This window comes from Telopea speciosissima, chromosome 4 (genome assembly GCF_018873765.1).
Source record: "Telopea speciosissima isolate NSW1024214 ecotype Mountain lineage chromosome 4, Tspe_v1, whole genome shotgun sequence".
Lineage (NCBI taxonomy): Eukaryota > Viridiplantae > Streptophyta > Magnoliopsida > Proteales > Proteaceae > Telopea > Telopea speciosissima.
Window position 1 is genome coordinate 29,386,597 of NC_057919.1, and position 13,841 is coordinate 29,400,437.

General features: G+C 37.3%; 1 non-coding gene across 1 annotated transcript; it reads right to left on the bottom strand.

Moving 5' to 3' along the window:
- Positions 1-493: 493 nt before the first annotated feature.
- TRNAG-UCC lies at positions 494-565 on the bottom strand. Its single transcript has one exon. It is a non-coding gene; the product is annotated as a tRNA-Gly (tRNA).
- Positions 566-13,841: the final 13,276 nt, after the last annotated feature.

Sequence of the window (13,841 nt, forward strand, 5' to 3'; positions counted from 1 at the left end):
TTCTATTTAAGCTTAAGGGGGTGTTCTCAGTGCGTGAGGCTCCTGCCACTGCGGGGTCTAAGGAGGGTTCTTACCCTTTGCAAAGATGATGTTTTCAGACTCGAATCCATAACCACTTGGTCACAATGGAGCAATTTTACCGCTTCACAAAGGCTCGCCCTCTTCCTTTATATTCAAGTTTCTGATACAAAATTTGTTTTCCAGAAAAGTATATTCTAGACTAGAGATCTCAAACATTGGAGAGGACTTGGTAAACAAGTAAAGAACAAACAATAGGGAAAGAGGGAATCCAAATCCCGTCGAATCCGTCTCCAAAGATACCTCCAACCAAACACGACCTTAAGATTATGGTTGGGTCTAATACAACAACCTCATGAGAAGTAGAGAAATGGGCCGAAGAAGATAAAAAGGGGTGAAGAAAGGAAAACTTCTGAGGACAACCAAATACCAGAATGGTTATATATGGAGGAAAAAAATAATCAAGATTTATATTTGCGTCTGCCGGGAGTCGAACCCGGGTCTATTGCTTGGAAGGCAATTATCCTAACCGTTGGACTACAAACGCTTTTGTCTTATAATTAGTACTAACAAAAATTTCAATCGTATTCATAAATTTGTTAAATGGTCAAACCACGAGATTGTTGAGGGACCCTGACCCAATACAGTGATATGATACACTGATACCAGTTGATTTTTTAGGTAAGACCGTTGGTATTGGCTGCAAGGATCGACATCTCGATTTTGAGGCCGGTTTCAGTTTGAGATATAACAGATTTCAATTGTAACTTGGTATTTTTTCTAGGATAACTTGAAACCTTGGTTTTAAGGCCCAAAAAGTGTTTCAAAATGGTACTTATGGTTTTGACCTAAGTTGGTAATGTACGCTGAATCATGTGTACACTAACCGTATTATAAATAAGGAAAATTACTTGGACACCCCCTATACTATGACCATTTTGCTTAGATTTCTCAAAATTTAAAAAAATTACTTGAACACCCCCTGCACTTTACTATATCTTTCAATTAGCCTTGTCCGTTAGAGAATCACCGTTTGCTTTGGTTAAATATTTTTTAAATACCTAAACTATCCTTTAGGTATAGTGAAGTGACCTATTTACCCTTTTCCCTTTACTACCCTAAATGAATAACAATACCTAATTCTATCCTCCGCCCTCCACTCTCTACTCTCCACTCTCCAATCTCCACTCTGAACCAGTCCGTAAGACAAGTTGCAGTCGCCGGAGTTGATGAACTAACCGTGTACCATCCTTGATGAAGTAACCGGAGTTGATGAAGTAAACCGTGCATCCATCCTTGTGAGCATACCGCCGGTTAGGTAAGAAAACCCTAACCTGACTGAATCTCAATCTATATCTCTATTCTTAGACCCTTGTGAGCATACCGTCGGTCAGGTTTAGTCTCATGCCTGAATGTTTTTAGGGTTTTTCCTTGCCGGAAAATCCAACAATTAGCTTTCGCCCCTGTATTGAATCAATTCGATTTCTTCCCCATGAAAAAGTTATTTTACCATGAAATCAATTTGATTTCTTCCCATGTATTGAAAAAGGGATTTTACCATGAAATCAATTCGATTTCTTCCCCTGTATTGAATCAATTTTCTGAAATTAACTGGTTTTAGTGGCTGAAATTATATTGTGAAATTAATTGGTTCTGTTCCAATTTTCAAAAATCACTGTTTGACAGAAGTTTAAGCAACGCCGCGCGGAGATGGTGGCGCAATGCCACACCAGGATTTGCTTGGAGGAGAGGCCATGGTTTCCTTTCCATAGACGCCTGAGAAGCTGAGGGGGCTAATGTTGGTTTCCTCTGAGATACAGGGGCACTGCCGATTTAGATAGCCCAAGATCAGATAGTTTAATTGTAGCTAGTTTCAGTTGAATATAGCTTCAAGCTCTGAACTTCTTGGTTAAAGCAAGTAGCCTGTTATATACATTTGCCAAGACAGTCTAATTTGAAAAAAAAAACTAAGTTAAATGTTACCAATCTAGCTAGCTTACCAGGGTTGTCTGCTCGGAATCTAATGGCAGCCCATCCATTCTTAGGGACTCCAATCGTATTAATTTCAGGTGGATCAACCAAGTTGTACCCTTTAGGATCTACAGTCTTGTTAAAGTTCCCAAAACCCCATCCAACCCAATAAAAATGAAACCCATGAGGGTGCATTGGATGGTTCTCCCCTGCATTCAAATTAGTCCCTTGAAACACAACTTCCACTGTTGAGTTGAAGTGTACCACCTTCACTTTTGATGCATTCAAATTAGTCCCTTGAACCATTGGGTTGATGACTCTACCATATTTTTGCTTGTGTTTCAAGAGTTATGAATTTATGGTTATAAGAACTTGCAAAGGAATACAAGGTAGATATTGGTTAAAAGCATTCTCCATGATAACAAACCTTCCAGAAAGGATATTACCCTGGCCACCACACTGCCGGGGGGATCCAAATGTGCTCACCATAGTCACTGTGTAAACCATTGAAAGGCAGAGCTTCAGAGCCTCTAAACATGATCATATTTTATCAGTTAATGTAAGATCTCTCCTGTGTAGTATTCTTTACATGATATTTAAAGAATTTTCTCTAAATGGAATTTCTGAATTTGTTTTAGATGGTTGAGCATTTATGGTTATAGTTAGAGATTGATTGTGAATTTCAAAATCCTAGAATCTATTCTGAGAATGCATATCAAACACAAGATAAAGCCCCTTTTTGTGGTTTTAATGTATGATAGTGTGTAAATTTGATGCAATATTGGGTCTGAAACTTATCAACAACTAGATTCACTCTTGCGGAGGAAAACAGATTAAGAAACTCACCTGCGAGGCAGTGACACCAGAAACTTCAATTACAGATCCTTTCTTCAGCTTTGTACTCTGCAAATCAACTTGCTTTTCATGTAAGTTCTCAATTTCTTCGACTGGCCATTGAACCAATTGCTTCCCAGACTTGTTGAGCCAAATATTCCTCGGAATTGCCTGCAAACAGAACCAGTAGATAAAACATAGTCACTTCTAGTCCTCATAGTACACAGGTAGTACTTGGGACTAAGAAGGATGTTCATGATGAATTGTTTTGTTTGCACTCTGCTTTCATTTGTTTTTAGTGCTATCTTCCTTGGGTCTTGGTTATTCAACTCTGGGACCTTTAAGTTACTTGTAATGAGTATAGGATGCTGAGATACAAGAAGCTACTTGTAGCCTATAAATGATTCTATGTGGCAGTTAAGGGTGTAAAATATGTTAGTTTCAAAAGGGATTTCAAGTAGAATGATCTTTGAGAGAATAAAAAAAGTGAGACATCTGTCCAATTAGTGATTTCTTTTTGTTTGTTGGCCATTTGTGGTTAAATTCTCTTTGTACTGTAGATATAATTGTGATGATTGCTTTTTTATTCTAAATTTGAACTGTATTCTCTATTGAATATGATGTTCTTGATGAGTGTCCCTCTAATGTATTATGTTTGTTTTCCTTAATTGTCCAGCACTGAGTATGGAGTATCTAATTTATTTCCACTGGAATGGTATAGTGAGAAGAAAATGGTTTGACCCAAATAGATATGGGTATGTGGACATGGTCTTTGACATCTATAATTCAGTCATTGACCATGTCCCTATAGGACATAATGTGAAATTCAAGGTCAGAAGTACACACTCGAGACAGGGTAAAGTGGAAGTGACAAATGATAACACTCTGTATCAATATTTTACTTCTCATGGTTTGGATGACAAAAATTTATGTGTTTATGATGTTGAAGCAAGTCCTTCTGACAGTGAGACTTGTACAGTAAATGGGTTTCCCAACAGTATAGTGTACAGAGAAAGTCAAAGAGAAAAGGAAAGGCAAAGAGATATGGAAGTGGAATTTGATTCCATAGTTGATGATTATGGTTAGACTAGTTTGCTACGAGATAGTGTTTGGTGTAATAGGGCAAAGCATAATGTCAGAAGGGGTGGTGGTGTAGTGGTAGTGGTGATGGTAATGGTAGTATTATTGCCAGAGGTACTGTCGATTCCAAGTATCCTGATCATGGAAAAGCAATTGCAAAGACCAAGAGTATTACTGTACCAAGTGGAAAAGCTACTAGTACAAGCTTTGCAACTAGTAGTGGATTGAAAAAAACTACAGATGTTGGTGAGACTCCTACCAGGAGGGTGACCAGGAGTGCTAGTAAGACTCCTACAAGGAGGGTGACCAGGAGTGCTAGTAAGACTCCTATAAGGAGTGCTACTAGGACTCTGACCAGGATTGCTACCAGAAGTGCTTCCAGGAGTGATTCTTTGTAATCTGCTAACTCTTCAAGTGATGACTTAGATTAGACACAACTCAGTAATGAGGTGAGTGATGAGAGGAGTATGTTCATTCTCAGATATGATGACAGACAAGACATGTCTGAAAATCCAAGATTCAAGAGGCTTTTTGTTTGCTTCAAAGCATGCAGTGAAGGGTTTTTGAGGGGATGTAGACCTTTTTATAGGACTTGATGGCTACCATCTGAAGGGAAAATATGGAGGGGTTTTATTATCAGCTATTTCTGTTGATGGGAACAACTCATTGTATCCTGTTGCATATGAAATAGAAGAGGTTGAATGCAAAAATAGCTGGTTGTTTTTCCTAGAGATGTTAGCAAAGGCTCTCCACAATGGTACAAATGATTTGATCTTTATGTCAGATAGACAGAAGGTAAAAAATCTAAGTTCATAGTTATGGATTTATTCAATTGTTTGGTCAAATGATTACCCATAAATGATTGACTTTGATTCTCTATTTTTATATGTTGTAGGGACTGTCAGATGCCATTACTCTAACATTTCCACATGCACATCAAAGGTGTTGCAGTAGGCATTTATACCAAAATTTCAAGTCAAAATTTCCTGGATTGTTATTGAAAAATCATTTTTGGGCAGCCTCGAGATCCTACATTCATACTGTGTTTGAAAGGAAAATGAATGCAGTGAAGGAGATTGATAATTATGCCTACCTGTGGTTGATGAGAAATAAGCCAGATATGTGGGCTAGACATACTTTTGATAATACAGCAAGAAGTGATCATATTACAAATAATATGAGTGAGTCCTTCAACAACTGGATTACAGATCTGAGGAACAAACCAATTCTCATATTGGTTGATGAATTAAGGACCAAACTGATGGACAGATTTTATAAAATGTATGCAAGGGGATGCACCTATGATGATACAGTAACACCAAAAGCTAGAAGCAAGTTAAATAAGGTCCAACAAGAGTCCAGGAGCTTTCGGGTCTTACTAGCAGATGACTTTCAGTATGAGGTGACAAACAACTTTATAAGTAGATGTGTGGTCAATTTGAAAGATCGTACATGTTGTTGCAAAGTATGGGAGTCTACTGGTATGCCATGCAAACATGCAGCAACAGCTATCTTACACAAAAGGAATTTGCTTGAGACATATTGTGATGCATATTACAATATGCAGAAGTATATGGCAGCATACTCTGGGTTCATTGCCCCACTTCCTGCTCTGGATGGGTTGAGAGAAGATGTTATGAACTATGTAGTGTAACCTCTTCATTTGAAAAGGATGTCTGGTAGACCCCATGTCAATAGAAGAAGGGAACAAGATGAGGTTCCTACTGCTGAATTCAGAAAGAGTAGTCGAACTGTCAAATGTGACAACTGCAAGCAGTTGGGCCACAATAAGAGGAGATGTGAGAGAGCACTAGTAAAGGACAAGAGAGCATCTAGTAGGACAAAGGCTGTTGTGCAGGTATAATTTCTTAATGTTTTATCCTATGTTTATGTTTGAGTATGCTATTCTGAGCCATGAAGTACTGATGAGGTTTAATTTCATTCTATTATAGGAAAAAGGCCAGGGAGCACCAGTTAAGGACAGTAGAGCATCTAGTAGTAGGACTAAGGCGGTTGTGCAGGTATATTTATTGTATTTTTTTATCTTATAATGCATACTTATCTGAGCCATGAATTATTGATGTGGTTTAATTTCATGCTAATATAGGACAAAGTCCAGAGGGAATCAGTGAAGGAAAAAGAGAGGATCTAGTAGTAGGACTAAGGTTATTGTGCCGGTATATATATTGGATTTTTTAATCCTATAATGCACTGAGCCATGAAGTACTGATGAAGTTTAATTTCATGCTAATATAGGACAAAGTCCAGAGAGAATCAGTGAAAGAAAAGAGAGGATCTAGTACTAGAACAATTGGTTTGAAGGTATAATTTTGATTCAACAACTGTATTTGAGCATCTTTCATTACTTAAGGTTTTGATTGATGAAATTCATTTTCATATAGAGAAAAACAAGAAGTGAGACCTAGACCCAAGAGGAGGCATGCAGCTCTCAGAGAGTTACTAGATCGCATGCATCTAATGTGACCACAGCTGAGTGTCTAGAAGACAAGATAAGGGACAGAATGGCTGCCAAGATTGCAAGGAGGAAAACAAAAAAATTAGAAAATAAGAATAAATGAAGAGTAGTTGTTGTTTATTTCAAACATTGGGAATGAATGTATTATATTTGAGAAACAAGACAGAAATTTGGGTTTGTTTTATGGAATGTGTATTTAATTCTCTTTAGGTAATGGAAGTTTATTTTGGGAGTTGACATTAATGTAAGATGACCTATGGATTGTGATATGGATGTTTAGTTCATGGATTCAACAAGTTGTTTTGTTCATGTATTCAATATGGCAGCCATGACCTATGGATTGTGATATAGATTGGGAAGGAGATGGTTTGTTATTCTTTTTATTTGGATTCAACATGATGTTTAGTTCCCTTTTTTTGTTAATTGGAGTCAGCAAGATGTCCTGTTATTAGATTGGAAAATGGATGATGAATATGGAGTGCATCCATTTTCCAATCCATTTACTTTGTTTTGCAACCAGGTAATGAAGTATCTCTTATATGAGCATCCCAACATAATGTCTATTTCCTGGATATAAATGCCTTGATAGGATTACACAATACCATAAAGAATCAGAAACAAATTTGTGAACCAAGAAAACATTCCATTACTTCTCCAACCATTTCAATCCCATTTTAACAGTCTCAAAAACATAAGTACCAGTGCCTACAAATGTTGTTCTTCATCATACTTTCACATTCACATTAATTTCACAATAACAGTTACAATGATTACAAGAAAGAAAACAAACACAAATTGACCAAAGCACTTAATTGATTCATTGAACTTCTCCAACATCAGCAATCTCAGCTTCACATTTTGCGTCTTCTCATTCGATTGTTGCCTTTTAGAAGGATTGGGATTGTTCATTGGTGCTTCTATGACTGGAGAATCAGTAGGGTATGGGTTAATGGGATCACACCAAGAGATAAACCCACATTTGTTATTAGGACCTCCACATGCATAATAAAGTTTGCGCTTATTATCCACAGACTCCGATATCCTCACAACAGCTCTTACTCCACATCTGCAAATCATATTAACATATTTTGGACTTTCATACTTCTTGTCACACACACTTGAAGAAGACATTACATCTGCAAAAAAAAGAGTAGCAGTTACAACTAAAACAAAATTGAAGAGAATAAATCTGATTGATAGAGAAAAAGAGTAAAACTAAAGAAGACATTATATCTGCAGGGGTCTGTTCCACATTGTTATTGTTTTGCCACTACTTTAGTGAAAGATTTACAATGGCAGCATCTCCTGGCATCTTAAAGAACTGAATTAATGTTTTGAGGTTTCAGCTTAGTTACATACATAGGAAATTGAATTACATTTCAAGGTATCAGCTCAGTTGTAGGTTCTCTGTTAGTAAAGTCATTTTTATGGCTTCTTGAAGGCACAAAATTATCAGGACTCAAGGAACATATCCTCAATTATAGACCGCAAAATGGGCAGCAGTTTCACAACTGAAGGCATGAAAGAGTTCATACAGCTGACTGTCCACTATGGAATTCTCTAGTGAGAGGAGGACTACCATGAACCATGTGGTAGCAGAACTGGATCGGATACTCGATAGAGAAATGAGCTTGACAACAATCATGGGTGAAGGCACCACCACTGTCACTCTGGCAAGCTGAACTTCCTACAAGACCGTGAGATCAGAAATTTCCTTTTTACTACAATCAAAAGATCTGATTGTCCTACCTGAGTTTTACACATCGAATGGCCCCACATTGGAAACTCATGAACATTGGGTGAGAAAAACAACCATCAAGCTAAAATTTTAACAAAAGAAAAGAAAGAAAAAATCCTAGTTCGTGAGTACTAATCTACTGGGATTTCTTTCTTTCCATTTTAAAGAGCAGAGCAAAGAAGGGATGAGAGGGGAATCAGAAACAGCAGAGCAGAGAATTGGATTGAAGGGCTTGGGGAGTCTCTCAGGGCCTGCCGTGAGTTTAAAGGTCAAAACATAATGTTGGCAGCAAGGGTTTCTCTCAGGGCCTGTCGTGGCTTCAAACATTGAATCAAAACACAATGGGAGCACTAATTCCCTTTTACAAAAGGAACAAAACCTTGAGGATTTTCCCTAGTTTCAAATCGTCTGGAGAAGAGAGGTAAGGTAGAGCATATACGAAGAGAGGAAAAGAAGAGAAATACCTCTCTGAGAGTTGCAGCAGTCAATTCTTGCCGGAAATTTGGGACTTTTTCACTCTATCCTGTCGCCGGCGATGCAGCACTGCCAAGCTTCTTCTCCAATGGTTCCAAGATTTTGGTTTCAATTTCTTAGTGTATTTTAAGGTTAAAACATGTAAAGGGTAAGTGTGTAATTTACACTTTACAAGTTTTTTAGGGTAAAAACATGTAAAGGGTAAGTATGTCATTTACACTTTACAAGTTTCAATATAAGGGTAAAAAAGACATTTCCATTCACGCTCTAACAGCAGACTAACACCGTCAGGTTTCTGGGGGTGTCAAGTAATTTTTTCAAACGTTGGTAATCGTAAGCAAAATGGTCATAGTACAAGGGGTGTCCAAGTAATTTTCCCTTATAAATACTAAGTCTACATATAATTTAGCTATTGGAAATGTAAATAAGTTATTAAAACAATCAAAACATACATTAGAATGGAAAAACAAGCATTCATAATACAACACTCACTACTCAATTCCATTAGAAGTTTCTTGGCGAGTCCAACCCACGAGTTGTGTACCTGAAGATGTCGTAGTTGCTCCTCGGAATGCAATACATATGTATCCAAGGTATGTTTTGGGCCCAATTGTTCTGATGGTCCAATGGGATTTTGGGGGGGGGGGGGAGGAGGAAATGGATTACCTTCAAGCTCCAATCTTTCAATCTAAAGTGTAGAAGGGTTGAATGCTGATAAAAATGCAAAAACAAGTGAACAATGAAGAGATTTGTGCTAAAAATTGAAGTTTTTGGCCAAAAAAAGCTTGTAGGAGTCTAAACCTATTGAACTGCGACAGGTTTTGATGGGGATGGGGTATTTAAAGTATATGGTTCAATCAGTTTCGATCGAACCAAGTCGATTGAACCATGGTTGGATGGATAGGTATCGGCTAGTTCCAATCCAGATTTGGCTGATCTGTATGATCCAATGCCAATACCTTTGATATCTCCAAAATCAGTCAGAACATGGATCTTATTGGTCAAACTTCAAACCAATTTGAGAACAGGTTAAAAAAATGTAGGGGAGAGTTTCTGTCCGGGAGCATGACCCCTGTGCCAATGGGAGTACGCGCATAAGCATCAATAGGGGTGAGATTTCCGCCTTTCATAAGGAGCAGGGTGGTCATCATTTTACAAAGCCTATGTCTGGGCGCATGAGCATGCTAATGTGAGGAGGAAAGAGAGAGACACAAAAGTGCTAGCGCATCCTACCCCAGTGGCTAGTTCAAAGGACCTTTTCCCTCAGAAAATTATGGGCATTATAAGAATACTATCTCTTAATAGTGGAATCTAGTTGTGTATGTTTAAATTGGGAGACAGAACACTACCAGGCTTTATAACGTATGCTAGTGCCTCCCTATGTCTATCTCTCTCCTCTTTTCTATGAAATGACATATAAGTTCCTATACCATGGGAGGAGAGAGGTAGACACAAAGAGGCGCTAGTACACTATTGAGCCTGATAGGAAACTCAATCCCTTGTACATTTCTTCATTTTGAATACAATTTTAAATCATTTTTTCTTATTTTTTTGCCAATAAACTTGACTTGTGAGATGAATGTGGGAATCTATCAAATTGGACCATCCTATTTGTGGTAGCAAGCTGTAATAGATGTCACAATCCTCATGAAGTTTCCCTAAGTATCTAAGGTTAGGTTATCATCACATGAGATCATTAATGTACATTTATTAGATGGGGCTTCAAATATTAGATTATGGGTTATAGATGAAATGTTGTAACTTTATAACCTAGTTGTACTTTATCTAATGATCCACTAATTTTAATCTATTTGTCCACTAATTAAGATTCTTCTACCACTTACCAAAACCACATCCTTCCAACTAAAAAATCTAACACTGATGATTTAATGTAATGATGAGATTCAATCTATAGGCAATGAATGAGATATCACAGCTGCCTTTGTTCTTAAATTTATGGGTTTTACCGCCATGCCATGCCATCACCATCACATAATCAAAAATTATTATCAACTAAATTGCCAACTATGCAACAAAGTATGAGTATTTAATGGGGTCTGGTCTAGAAGCAAGGCCACCACCCTCAAGCTCAAACCCACCAAGTCCCAGAATAAATTATGATAAATTATATCCTTTGGTATTTCTCTTTTCCAATTTATAGGGAAGTCTCATGTTTCATCATTTATGGAAGTTGAAATGTCCACATATTTTGTGGAGATTTCGATTTGTCCCATCTCTTGAGTTGGATGTGAAGTTAAAAATCTGAAATTCCAAAAAAAAGTAATAATAATAATTTGCTTAATGAAACATATTGACATATTAAACTATTTGAATCATTGCACAAATTTTGAAGTAGAATTCTTAGCTCTAATTTATGATCTTTTGAAAGGCAAGGAGTTGTTTACCAAAAAAAAAAAAAAAAAAGAAAGCCAAGGAGTTGGGAACACCATTTTTCACTTTAACAATTCTTGTTGTCCGTTGAATAGAAATTGTTCCATTGCTTTCGAGAGGCCAACCCAGTAGCAGACTACCTTGCCAAGAAAGCGGTAAAGTGTGATTCTTCAATAGAGATGATAGCTTTGGCCAAGATTTCGTTTCATCTAGGTAGTGAGTTAAGGGGTTCCCTACTGATGGCAATGCCAAAAGTGGGGTCCTTTTCCCTACTGTATGTTTTTTCTGTATCTATCTGGGTGTCCCTAGACATTAATCATGTAACTTTTTTTCCTTTTTCTCATGGACCTTTAGCCAAAAAAAAAAAAAAAAAAGAGATTAAACATAACAAGTAGACCAATTTTCTACAATTTTGGTCTTGAAATTTATCAATCCAAAGTCCAAACTAAGCCTTATCTACTTCAAATTTATCTCAGTTGACTCTCCTTTATCACAAGTCTGGTCTGCTCAATTTCAAACCCAGTTCAACCCTCACAAGTAAAAAAAAAAAATAGGGAAAAAGAACTGGGGGTGGGGGGAATGACTGCCCCGCCCCCATGAAAGGCAAAAATGTCCACCCTTATTGATGCTTCCACACATGTTTCCATTGGTACCGCACCCATGCTCCCCCACAAAGAACTGTCTCCCAAAAAAGTATTTGCAGCCCAAGACCAACGACGCGGTGGACTGGGCTGCGGATTGGGCTGCAAAGGGTCCTTATGACTTGTCTAATTCAGCTGAATGTTTCTTAGGCTGAGCATCTGATTCTAGATTCGGAACCATTATGAGACAAACAAAAAGTATATTTGTATGATTTTGTGAAAGATTATGAAACCCAAAATCTTAGATTAAGTGGGGGATTATTAAATCCAAGCCTTCATAATCCCATATTATGGAATCCAAATGCTTACCAACCCCCCATCCCCAAGAGAAAAATGTTTAGCCAAGCATGACCTCACTCTCACTAAGTCAAATTCAAGACAAGTAATTGATTTTACTGGCAGAAATTGAAAAAGAAATTGGTAGAATTATGTAATTAAAATCATTGTTTGAGTTTCAATAATTTCTCTTTAGAATGAAACCTGTGTCACCTGTTAATTCAATAACTTGGTCAAGTTTGCTCTGAATTGTCTTAAGACCCATTCAAGGTTGAGTCCAGTAGAAGTAGTTTAAGTAATGTTTTACAGAGTTGTTATCAAATTACAAACAATGTTCTACAAGTAATCCCCTTAGAGTCAATATTTTCTGAGCAAATTCTTCTAGAAATTATTACTGTTAGTTGTTCTATAAATAATGTATCTTATTGTCTTGTAACCATAGTGGTGGCCCCAACTTGGCACCCAAAAAAATAAAATTCCAGTAACCAACAAGTTTGTTTATGGTAATAGTCTTTCTAATTAAAGTTGTGTTTGTTATGCTTTGTCTCGGAATAGATTCTTGGTTTAGAAGTCATTTTAAAGTGAAAAAATTAGAAAAAAATTAGATTTTAAAATGCGTTAAACCCAGAATTTATTCCTAGAATGCATACCAATATAGCCAACGTATGTTTTATTGATTTCTATAGATACGGTATCTTGAATTTATCTTACAAAAGCATCCTCATATTTTACAAAATAAAAAGAAAGAAAAAAAACGGAAAAAGAAATTTCATCCAATACAGAAAAGGACTTTTTAAAAAGAAAGCCACCAAAGTTGAGTACCTGCTAACCAGTTTTTTCTACTCATTAACCATCAAATGTTAATAAGGATCCTGGATTGGATATCGGTATCAGCTCAAGGGTAATATTATCCACACAAAAAAAAAAACTTAATTTTTGATAAGTGAAAGTAAAATTGACCGATTCGGCCAATTCAATACCAATACGTCGGTCCTTATTAAGGATCGATGAAATCAAGCTTATTTTTAATCTAGGATATGATTGAGGTTTATATCCTAATCCTTTGAACATGAAGCAAAATGAGAAATCATCATGGCCATAATATTGGTTCTCTTTTACATGTAATTAAATCATCTAATTAACTCACCTTTACTTCATTACTTATTGGTACGTACTAATCTTGAATTTGCACTCATTCTTAACTTTTATCACACATCTGCTATGACATCTCATTATTTCCTTTCAGATTTTATACCCAAACAAGGAGAGAAACACTCATTCTTAAATGACATATTTGTTTGCTTGTTCACATACCAATTCTACTATAAAGGTCTCTCACGCCCGGGAACCCTTTTAACCTTGGGACCACAACACTATTATCTCAGACTGGACCCTATAAATATAGGGGAAGAGTTTATAGTGTTCGGAAACGTGGCCCCTACCCTGCAATGGGAACATGCACAAAAGCATCAATAGGGATAGAATTTTTGCCTTTCAAGGAGATAAGGTAGTCATTTCTCTCTATCTTAGTCTGGGCGCAGGAACCACGCTCTCGAACAGAATCCGTTATCTCATATATATAGCTAGGGGAGCCATTCTTTGTGGGGGAACAAAGGGGCCCCACATGCTGGCACCTCGGGGGTGAGATTAGCTTTCATAGGGGTGGGGCGGTCATTTCTCCCCCCTCCCACACACACACTGTGTCTGGGCATGGTGGCTCTCTCTCTCTCTCTCTCTCTCTCATTAAGACAAGCATTATATGGCTTAAGGTGTTTGGTAGTTTTGCTGAGGAATGGAGATCAAGAGGTTGTTGGTTTCCCGCACTCTTTAAATTAGGCTTGTCCATGAATGTAACACCGGCCCTCAACAACCAGACATTACAAGTGCATCACCCATACCCAAATGGGGCCCATTTAAACATTGGAATGACACGTAAGACATA